Source organism: Canis aureus, chromosome 8, assembly GCF_053574225.1.
Source record: "Canis aureus isolate CA01 chromosome 8, VMU_Caureus_v.1.0, whole genome shotgun sequence".
Taxonomy (NCBI): Eukaryota; Metazoa; Chordata; class Mammalia; order Carnivora; family Canidae; genus Canis; species Canis aureus.
The window spans coordinates 31666384-31678616 of NC_135618.1; the positions used below are offsets into that span (position 1 = coordinate 31666384).

General features: G+C 34.3%; 1 long non-coding RNA gene across 1 annotated transcript; it reads left to right on the forward strand.

The window, feature by feature from the left end:
• The first annotated feature begins 365 nt into the window (after positions 1-365).
• On the forward strand, positions 366-9451 carry LOC144318069 (uncharacterized). Its single transcript, XR_013383924.1, has 3 exons — positions 366-712; positions 6990-7348; positions 9280-9451. It is a non-coding gene; the product is annotated as an uncharacterized LOC144318069 (long non-coding RNA).
• The last annotated feature ends 2782 nt before the right edge of the window (positions 9452-12233 follow it).

The window sequence follows — 12233 nt, forward strand, 5'->3', positions numbered from 1 at the left end:
TATACATAGTTAACAGATATTTTTTTTATCACTGTTCTAAAAAAAAAATCATTGTTCTATACTATTCCATCATAACGTTCTATTCTATATTATATTCCATTGAATATAATATAATTTTTGATACATTGTTTTCTGATAAGCATTTTTCAGGGAGTTTGTTGTTTAGTTATTATACGCAGTGTAGTTCAGAATACTCTAGTACTTACCTTTTGGTTAAAACATGTATGCTTTTTCTTAGATTTAAAAAGCATACATGTGAATTTATTGGATGTGTCAGAAAGAATAATGCCTCTTAAAAATGTCCACATTCTAATCTTTGGAGTCTGTAGATATGTTACCTTACATGGCAAAGAGAATTTTACAGGTATTATCATTATTTTTTAACAGATATCATTAAATGAAGGATCTTACTATGGGAGATTATCCTGGAGTATTCCGGTATGTTCAAGCTAATCACAAGAATCCCTAAAATATGAGAACTTTTCCTGGCTGAGTTCAGAGTGGAATGGAAGAATGGATTATAGAAGAACTATTAAAGAGGGATGCACACTTGCTGACTTGGAAGATGAGTAAAGGAGTCCAAGAGCCGACAAATGGGAACACTTTGAGAAGCTGAAAAGGGCAAGGAAATGATTCTCTAGGTCCTTCAGGAAGAGACTCTGCACTGCCAACACCTTGATTGAGACCCATGAGAGACTTCTAACCCACAATTGTAAGATAATACATTTGTGTTATTGAAATCCACTAAACTGTGATCCCTGGGTGGTGCAGTGGTTTAGCGCCTGCCTTTGGCCCAGGGCGCGATCCTGGAGACCCGGGATCAAATCCCACGTCGGGCTCCCGGTGCATGGAGCCTGCTTCTCCCTCTGCCTATGTCTCTGCCTCTCTCTCTCTGTGTGACTATCATAAATAAATGAAAATTTAAAAAAAAATGAAATCCACTAAACTTGTGGCAATATTTTATAGTATTAATAAAAACAAATATGCTGGATAATTGAGTAGTCATACGTTCAGCTGGACCATTATGAATATACTCTTTGGTAAAGTGTCTTTAATTATGTATGATTTAAATTATTTGAAATTTGTTGAGTCATTTTTCATCATTTTACTGTCAATATTCTGTCTTCTTTTATTTGAGGTCTCTGTTGAATAAGCAATAGGCAAATGATTTTTTTTAACCTTTTACTTGTATTAAATCCATTATATTATTACATAATTGTTATGAAAAAGATATAGCTACTCCCATTTTATATTTCCTATTTGAGACGTTATCTTTTTTAAAAATCTACTTTATTGAAATAGAATTTTTTTTTTAAAGATTTTATTTATTTATGAGAATGCACAGAGAGGAGAAAGAGAGAGAGGCAGAGAGGCAGGCAGAGGGAGAAGCAGGCTCCATGCACCGGGAGCCCGACGTGAGACTCGATCCCGGGGCTCCAGGATCGCGCCCTGGGCCAAAGGCAGGCGCCAAACTGCTGCGCCACCCAGGGATCCCTAGAATTTATATTTTAAAATGCACCCATTTTCTATACGTCTCATGAGTTCTAACAAATATACATACTCATAACCGTCACCAAAATCAAGATGTAAAACACATTATTCACCTCAAAAGAAGTACCATCATGCCTCTTTGGCAATCAACTTCTTTCACACCTCTGGTGTGAATAAATAATAATCTATTTCATGTTACTATTAAATTTATTTTGTCTTTTGTTGATTTTCATATAAATAGAAATTTGCAATCTGAATTATTTCATGTCAGGCTTCTTTTACACAACACAATGATTTTGAGATGTATTTATATTGTTATGTAAATTACTAGTTTGTTTTTTTTTTAACTCAGAGTAGAATTCTATTTATGGATATACCACAATTTGTTTATCCATTCACCTTTATGTTTTTATAATTATTAAGTGAAGTTAATATGAACTTTTTCACACAAGTTTTTGCATGTGAACATATTATCATTTCTTTTTGGGAAACCCCTAGGTGTAGAATAATGGTTTATATTTCACTTCAAAAACACCAGTGATTTACCCAGACAGGTTAAAATGTTGCATTCCCACGAGCATTTTATAAGCTATTCTGTTGTTTTATGTCCCTAGCAACAATTGGCATATTTAAATTTATTTATTTATTTTTCTTTTAACCAGAGTTGACTGGAGTAGAATCTGAGTTTGCTCTAAATTAGCATGTTCCTGATAACTAATTATGTCAAATATCTTTCTATGTATTTATTGTCATGTGCGTACTTCCTTTTATGAGATGCTTTTGTTCAAGTTTTTTACCTTTTTTTGGATTATCTTCTTGTTACTAAGTTTTAAGAACTATTTAGATATTCTGGATATATATTATTTGTCTGTTAAATGAATTACTATTTTTTTCTCAGTCTGACTTTAGCCTTTGCATATTCTTAGTTATGTCTTAGCAGAAAACTTTTCTCTTTTAAGATGCATTTATTTATTTATTTTTATTATTTCATTTTATTTTCATTTGATTAATTTGTGATTTGTACATTAATATTTTTATAGGTATTTATATATATTAAATTATGGGTGCCTAATTATAGTCCAATAAAGTCATTCTTTTTCTACTTTCCCTATTCTTCTAGTATATTACAATCTTTAAAACCATTTCCATTTTGTATTATTGGTGTGATGGTGCCTTGTTTTACATATAATTTAAGCTTCACAGGACATTTCTATAATTGTTTTGTACATTAAACAACTACTTACATTCTCTCATTTATTTACATTTTTGTGGTGTATTTTAATTCTATTCTATATTTCTTTGTTCACATTTTAGATTATTTTTTTCCTACCTGAAGTTCTGGCTTTAATTTAGACTTTTATTTTTAACTATGTCCCTATTATTGACAGCTTCCCTCAGTCTTTGTCTGCAGACATCCTTATTTCACTTTTATTTTTGATGGATAAGAATATATTCACTTGTTTTAGAATTCTAGGTTGGCAGTACTTTTTCTTTGGAAATACAAAGATGTCATTCCACTGCTTTCTGACTCCCATCATTAGTGGTGAGAAGACAGCTGTCATTCTTATGGTTGGTTGTTCTTTGAAAACAAGGTATCTTTCTTCCTCTGGCTGGCTTTTAGGACTTATTTTTTTATTCTTTTCTTTGCAGCAGCTTTACTGTGAAGTGCCTAGTTAAACTTTCTTTTTGTATATACTGCGTAAGGTATAATTAGATTTCTTGTACTTATGAGTCTTATATCATTTAAAAATTTTCTTAGCCATTATTCCTTTGAATACTACTTTTGCCCCATCATTTCTCTCTTCTCCTCTCAAGACTTGGATTATAATTATAATAGACTTTTGAAGAGTGTCCAAAATATCTCTGTGCTCTATTCTATTCTACATTTCTTTTCTCACCACTGTAGTTTGTGTATTTTTTATGGACTTTCTCTTAGGTAACTGAAATTTTATTTTAGCATGTACATTTAAAACTATTCATAATTTCAGATATCACATTTTATTTTCTGTTTGTAGTGTCAACTTATTCTTTTTTTCTTTTTGAGAATCTAATACTTTGGTAAATTTCTTTAACTTTTGTCTATTTTTTCACTGTGTTCTTGAACGTTAATCATAGCAATCTTTAAGTATTCTTTTGTAAATTCTGATATATGGATCTTTGACATCCAATCTAATATATTTATTCTCTGCCCTTTTCTTTGATCGTTGGTCATGTTTTTTCTTATTTATAGCCTATTTAGAACTTTTTTATACCTGTCAATGTTCAATGACATAATTCTAGAGGTTCTAGATGATATTATAGCCCTCTTAATAAAGTTCACCTTTTCCTCTGTAAGGCAAGTAGCAGAATAGCTAATCATTTAAATTGAATAAGAAATTAAGATAAATTGGCCTTTGTTGCAGTCTTGATAGACTTTGTATACCCCTGGTTTGTCTTTTTCCTTAAATATGGCTCTCACAAGCTTTTGGTTGAGAGCTTTCCAAGTCAATATTATTTACCCCAGAAGATTACAAGAGATTCATTTCTGTCAATTCAAAGATTTATCTTAACTCTATAGTGTCCCCTTGCCCCTGTGGCTTCAACATTGTGTGCACATCTTACTGACAATGTTTTAAAAATAAGTGCCTTTTCTGTCAAGTCTTCACAAGTACCACAGGTGTGATTTCACTCTGCCTTTTGGAAGATTTGATTTCTATTTTCCTAGTCTCCTGTGTCCTCTGAACTTCCCGGTTATCACCCTTATTGAACTACTAAAAAGTTATGTTTCTTCTTTGCCTTTTCCTTCCAGGTTCTCTATGCTTGTCCACAATTTGAAAATGTCTCCAGTAAAAAATGGCTGAATTTTGTCAACTTATCTTGGGAAGGGTCTTAACTTCTTTGACTTATGGATTTTTAGCAATTTATTCTTTTCTGTTTCCAAGAATTTTTATTGCCTTTAAAAATGTGATTAAAATAAAGAAAAAAGAACTCACCATGTTCTCATTGTTGTATCAACCTTCAGGGTCATTTCTTCTCATGTGGGTTTTCCAAATCTTTAAAATAGCAGTGCTGTGTCAAATTCTTACCATGCTTCAATATCCTCTGACTTCCATTTTTAAAAAAAGATTTTATTTATTTATTCATAAGAGACAGAGAGAGAGAGAGAGAGAGGCAGAGACACAGGCAGAGGGAGAAGCAGGCTCCATACAGGGAGCCTGACAGAGGACTCCATCCCAGGTCTCCAGGATCACACCCTGGGCTACAGGCAGCACTAAACCGCTGTACCACCAGGGCTGCCCTTTCTCTGACCTCCTATTCTTCAACCATTTCAGACTCCCTGCTCAGCGAGGAGCCTGCTTTTTTCTCTGCCCTTACCTACTGCTTGAGATCTCTCTCTAAATAAAAATATTTTTTTAAAAACATTAAATAATGTCTATTATAGCGGATATTTATGACAACTGGATTTTTTTAAAATTTAAAAAAATAAAGTAAGATTAGAGGCTAGAAAGTGTCTTAGAGACACTTGATGGTTGAAATTTTTGATAAAGTGGTTTGGGAAGGCCTAATTGAAAGGTGACATTTGAATAACAATGTTAAGACCATTCTCTTCAATTTTGTTTTTGCCTATTTTTCTTCCCGTATTTTAAGTATCAGTTTTCTACTTCAGAGCTCCATCATTTGTCTTTTTTAACTTTTAAGTGTATTTGCATATTTTATACTCTGTGTTTCTCAAAGTGTAATCTGAAAACCAAATATATTAGAATCATCTGGAGTACATTTTGCCATAGCAATTTCTAAACTGCACATAAAAGTTTGAGTCTGAAATTGGTTATTCTATTCCCAGCTTTTAACTAGCACCCATTTTGATGCTTATGCAAAACAAATTTGATAACAACTTCTTTTGAGGAAGAAATGATTAAGTCTATTTGCCATGGCTTTCTCTGGCACACATATGTTGGCAACATTTTTCATCTCTATTGTCTGGTAATAAATATCCGTTGAATAAATTAAAGTATGAAAGGCTTTCAAATAATTCCTGCACAGAAATGTCACCTGTATGTTCTATTCACAAATTCCAATTGATTTTACCTGGTCACCTTCTAAATTTTCTATAGAAAGACATCATTTGAGCATTTTCATTTTTACACCACATTTTAGTCTATATCACATGAAATTTTATTTACTAATTAAACTCTTTAATTTTTAATCATTTGTGTCAATATATATTGCCACACAATGCTATTTAATAAATGACCACAAAACCTCAGTGGCATAGAAAAATAAACTGACCACCCCATCACAAAGATCTATGGTTAGACTGATTTGGGATGAGTTCAGCTGATTCCAAAGGGGTTCACTCATGCATCTGAGGTCAGCTGAATGCTGGGTGGTTGCTTCTGAATATCCTAAGCTTAGACAACTTGTCCTTGTTGCATATGGCTTCTCATCTTCTAGGAGATTTGCCAAAGGGCAAAGTTTCAGAGTTTAGAGAATTGATAATATAATTTGATGATATGTGTGAGCAGTATCTGCAAGGTAGAGCTAATAAATAACTGAATAAGCTGAAAGTATTCTTATTGTCATTCAGAAATTGGTCATAACAGTTGATCTCGATCTAGTGAAGTTAAAATTATTAGTAAAATTTAGGTCACCTCAATGGCTCAGTTGGTTAAGTGTGTGCCTTTGGCTCAGGTCATGTTCCCAGGGTCCAATACTGGGCCCTGATTAAGCTCCCTGCTCAGCCGAGAGCCTGCTTCTTTTTCTCCCTCTGTTGCTATCTCTTCTTTCTCAAAAAAAAAAAAAAAAAAAAAAAAAAGTAAATTAGGTTTTAAACAAAAATTTCATAATATGCACATTACTATAATTGAAAGCAAGGGAAGTTAAACTTAATAACAACAAAGAGAAAATGAAAGAATTTAGATTTTGCTTCATTATAAGGATGAATTTTGCATAAGGGCTTCCAGCAAAAGGAATACAATGCTTCCTGAAATAGTAATTTTCCCATGATTGATGGCTTTCATGGGCTCTATGGTTTTATAGGAGTTGTTTTAGAGTGGATTTTAAACCTTGGAATAAATTGGTCTAATCTCCCTGATTCTTTCCAAGCATTAAATATTTCTTATTTGTAGAATCAAAATTAAGTTGACATGCAACAATCACAAAAATGAGACTATAAAATATACATAAAGTTCTATGTAAATTCAAATTAAGAATGAACTTGAAATAAACATCAATTAACATACTATGATGCAAAGTGTTATAGTGGATTATTTACTTGTCTGGTAACGTTAAGCTTTAATCTAGCCTGTGTCACAAATTGTCATACAGACTTCCTATCATTTGCTATGTTACTTGGTCTGTGTTTCCCTCCACTGTAAATGTACAGTCAAATGACCTAATGGCACGAAGGAAAGAGTCATGTAGATGCATTAGGAATATTTTAGGCAGAGGAAATAAGGACATCCTTGGGTTATTAAAACAAAATGTTTTTTTAAGATTTTTATTTATTTATTTGACAGAGAGAAAGAGACCAGAAGCAGCAGCAGCTGCAGAGGAAGGGGCAGAGGGAGAGGGAGAAGCAGGCTCCCCACTGAGCAGGAGGGCTGCTATTGGGCTGGATCCCAGGACTCCAGGATTGTGATCCAAGTTGAAGGCAGACACCTAACCAGCTGAGCCACCTAGGCACCCCAGCTATTTGTGCCTGGAACATGATAGAGGAAGACAATGAAGGAGACAAGTAGTTCAGGTCAATGCTTGGAAAACACTGTAAAGACTTTGGAGTCTTACAGGGAAGGGGATTCAAAGCAATGACAGGACACTTCAGTTCCACTTATAGAACAGTGAAGAGATCGTGGAAGACAAGTGTGGAAGCAAAGAGGTCAGTCTTAGTTATAATAGTTCGGCAAATGATGATGAATCTTCAATGAGCATGTCAATGTGAAGGGGTAGCATGGCTGCAAATAGATGGCACTTCACTGACAGGATTTACTGTTGTATATTATTGGGTAAGGCCATCAAGAAGACGTGACCACCAGTTGACACTCAGGTTAGACTTGGGCAATTGAGGCTCTTTACCCCAACCCCTGTTCTTGGAATATATGGTCTTGTCCACTGTTCCTACAGTGGGAGCCACTTTCAAGGATTGATAGAGCAACATGTGTTGAGAACTTCTGGACAATATTTGTGACTAACTTTTTAAATATTTTATTTATTTATTCATAAGGAACACACAGAGAGAGGCAGATACATAGACAGAGGGAGAAGCAAGCTCCTTGCAGGGAGCCCAATGTGGGACTCGAACCTGGAACCCTAGGATCTTGTCCTGAGTCAAAAGCAGACGCTCAACTGATGAGCCACCCAGGTGTCCCTATTTGTGACTAATTTAGTTAAGGCTTCTATATACAAACTTTAAAGATTTGCTGGGCTGGTGCAGAAAACTACTCATTTTGCAGCTGCCAAAGACAAGCCTAGTAAGTAAATTCCCGTGTTCATCAAAACTGTCACCTACCAATCTGGAGTAATCTGCTTCTTTCTTCCTTCTCTCCTTGTCCCATGTATGGGGGGTGCTTTCAGATTACATCCAGAAACCTCCCAAGGAGGTTAGGAGCCAATGCATATGATAAAGAGAAGTCAATTATAATATTATTATATTTTATTTGTTTCTGGTTCCCCAATTCAACAGTAGCAAGGCGTGATCTTAGAGAAGGATCATGTGATAAATTTCATTATTATCTAACTCAATTTATCTAATATAAATAAAGTGCATTAGGTATATATTAAGTATTCTGGTAATTAAGGTTAAATTTTACATCACAAATCACTACTTTTTTACAGAGAGTTTGTAATGTATTTTCATTCTGAAAGTGCATTGCCCAGTATTACTTTGTTGAGTGTACATGAGTCACTTTGCTTTTGTCCTAGTGAGCTTTCTGTATTATGTCAATTGCTTTCTGCATCTTCTTCTTCCTCTTTGCTTCCTCTTCTTCCTATAACAAGTGCCTCCTCTCCTTCCCTTTCACTTCCTCCTCCTTGCCATTTTCCTCCTCAGCCTCTTTTTCTTCTTCTTCTCCCTTCAAGGTCCTGATGCTTTCACCAAACTATGGTTAGCAAACAGTGATTTTATTAGAAACATTAATCATCAGTGGCAGAAAGCCTCCCAAGAATGCCAAATTGAACAACATGCAAAGGACCATGCTTTACCTATCTTACTTGAGGAGCATATAAACCACCTAATAGAGTTTACTACTATAGAAATGTCACAGTTCTGTACCAAAGGTGGTCACTTTTTTTAAAAAAAGGAAAAAGATTATATTTTAGTTTTTTTCTTTTTCTGAATACTGTAACTTTATTTATTTATTTTTAAAGATTTTATTTATTTATTCATGAGAGACAGAGAAAGACAGAGAGAGAGAGAGGCAGAGACACAGGCAGAGGGAGAAGCAGACTCCATGCAGGGTGACCAACATGGGACTTGATCCTGGGTCTCCAGGATCCCACCATGGTCTCAAGGCAGCGCTAAACCGCTAAGCCCCCCAGGCTGCCCCGAATACTATAACTTTAGGTGAAGAGCAGTTTTGAAAATAATGCTTAAGTGAAATAAAAATGTTGATTTGTCTTACTGTTAACAGTTTGTATCTAAAATGTAAGGAAATGAAAAATAATATTATTTTAATTAATTAAATTTTATTTAATTTTAATTTAAATAATTAATTTAATTAAAATTATTTAAATTTTAATTAATAAGCCACTCAATTGTGGCTTATTGATACATAAGTGTTCATATTTTAAAAAAATATTTATTCATGACAGATGCAGAGAGGCAGAGACATAAGCAGAGAGAGAAGCAGTCTACCAGTGGCACTTGATCCCAGGACCCCATGATTACAGCTTGGGCCAAAGGCAGACATTCAACCACTGAGCCACCTAGGCATCCCAATAAGTGCTCATATTCTATATGAAAATTATGTATTAATAATTCAGTTTCCAGTTTCTTTATATAAATACTTCTATATATTTGCACATTGTGACAGTATAAGTGTTGTTACATATTAAATTCATAAATCCATAACCAGGATGACTCTTTTTGCTTATTTACATCTGTGAAAACATCACTACAATCTGTAACATGAAATCTATCATCTCCAAAACTTTCCTCCCATCCCTTTTATTTAATAATAATTATATGTAAATATAATAATTTATAATTATAATAATACTATTATGACAGGAATACTTAACATGATATCTACTCTTTTTTCAAAATTTTAAGAATATAATACGGTATTGTTAACCGTAGGCACTATGCTATACAATAGGTTTCTAGGGCTTCATCTTTGTGACTGAAACTTTGTACCCTACGATTAATACTTCATTTCACCCATCCCCCAGCCCCTAGAAAGCACCATTTCATTCTCTGCTTCTATGAGTTTGACTATTTTAGATTCCTCCTAGAAAAAGTATCATGTAGAACTTGTCTTTCTGTGACCAGCTTATTTCATGACCATAATGTCCTTTAGGCTCATTAATGTTGTCACAAATTGCAGGATTTCCTTCTTTAAAAAGACTGAATAATATTCCATTGTATGTATATTCCACATTCTCTTTTTTTAATTTTTTATTTTTTTCCACATTCTCTTTATCCATTCATTTATCAATGGGCATGTAGGCTTCTTCCATGGCTTGTCTATTGTGAGTAACACTGTAATAAATATGGGTGTGCAGATATTTCTTTTAAGATCCTGATTTTAATTCTTTTGGCTGCATACTCAGAAGTGGATTACTGGATCAAATGGAAAACTCCACATTGTTTTCTATAGAGGCCATACCAGTTTCATTCCCACCATCATTATACTCGAATTCCCTTTTCTCCATATTGTCATCAACATTTTTTGGTAACAGCCATCCTAATACATGTGAAGTGGTATCTCACTGTGTTTTCGATTTGCATTTCTCCAGAAATAATTAATAGCAAAAAAGTAAATAACTTGATTAAAAAGTGGGCAAATGAATTAAGTATACATTTCCCCAAAGAAGACATATTCTTGGTCAACAGGTACATGAAAAGTGCTGAAATTTTAAATTATTCTGATGGCCAATTCTTATCTTTAAAAAAAATTATTTATTTGAGAGAGAGGGAGTGGGAGGGTGAGGCAGAGAGAGAGTCTTAAGCAGTCTCAACATTGGGTGCTGGTGTGGGGTTCATCTCACAACACTGAGATCACGATCTGAGCTGAAACCAAGAGTTGGATACTTAACCGACTGAGCCACCAAGGAGCCCTGACCATTCTTTTCTCCTAGTCAACCCCAAAACTTGTGTGACATCAAAAATTACTTAAAATGTATAACCCTTGGGATGCCTGGGTGGCTCAGTAGGTTAATCTGCCTTTGGCTCAGGTTATATTCCCAAGGTCTGGGGATCCAGCCCCACATCATTGGACTCTCTGCTCAGTGGGGAGCAGTCTCTCTTTCCCTGTCCTTCTGCCCCTCCCCCTGCTCATGCTCTCTGTCAAATAAATAAAATCTTAAAAAAATTCCTTATCTTTTTTTTAAGATTTTATTTTACCTTTTTAAATATTTTTATTTATTTATTCATGAGAGACACACACACACACACACAGAGGCAGAGACACAGGCAGAGGGAGAAGCAGGCTTCACGCACGGAGCCTGATGTGGGATTCGATCCTGGCAACCTGGGATCAGGCCCTGAGCCGAAGGCAGATGATCAACTGCTGAGCCACCCAGGCATCCCTTAAGATTTTAGGTACTCTCTATCCCCAACGTGGAAGTTGAACTTACAACCCTAAGATCAAGAGAGTCTTATGCTCCATGGACTGAGCCAGCCATGTGCCCCTCCTTAACTGTATAAACTTAGATAGATATGTGTCAAGCATAAATTATTGCCGGGATGATTGAATACATTTAATGTAAAGATTTTTACATTTGTAAATGTTTTTTACATGAAATAGAGACTGTAAAAGTGGAGTAATGTGATGAGGGACTGGTGATGATGTAATTTTCTTGGTAATAATAACACCAATTACTATCACAATATCTATTTCCTATTTGATTAGAATGTGTAACAGTCAATAAATTATTTTCCTTTCATATGTATTTTTAATAATAAAATGAAAGAAGTATATCAGAGTTTTGGGTAAGCCAATTATTGGCTGAGTAGGCTATTTTAGATCTATGTAGTCAACAGAAGCATTCCCAAAAACCAAACATATAACATAATAAAACAATTTTATCCAATGCTATTGCCACAGTATTAAAAGTTTTAATTAATGGCGTTATTAATTAAACTGAAAAATTTTAGATTTATCTGGGTATTAAAGCATTATATGTAGGAGACTATATTAGTTAATTAAGATATTGATTTATATTTTTCTGATTTATTGAAAGATAGCATAACGCATGATCAAATAACAAGACTAGACTCTGAATCTCAATTCTGCATTTTATATGCTTTGTGACCTTGGAAAACATACCTAAGTTCTCTTGGGTGCTTTAATTTCTTAACCTATAAAATGAGGCTTATTAATTACCACACATGATGCTTATAAGGATAAGCAATTTAGGAAAAGTTGTTATAATGATGTTATATAGCTAACTATCATCATTTCCCCCTCACATTAGCCCTGTGAGGTAGCAGAGTGAAGTACCAGGGAACTTTGATCACTGGATGGACAGGCTAATTCAGAACTTGGGATCTGGCAAAGGAGGCAAAAGTATTACAGATGTGAAGTTAGTGAGAGAGGAAAAAC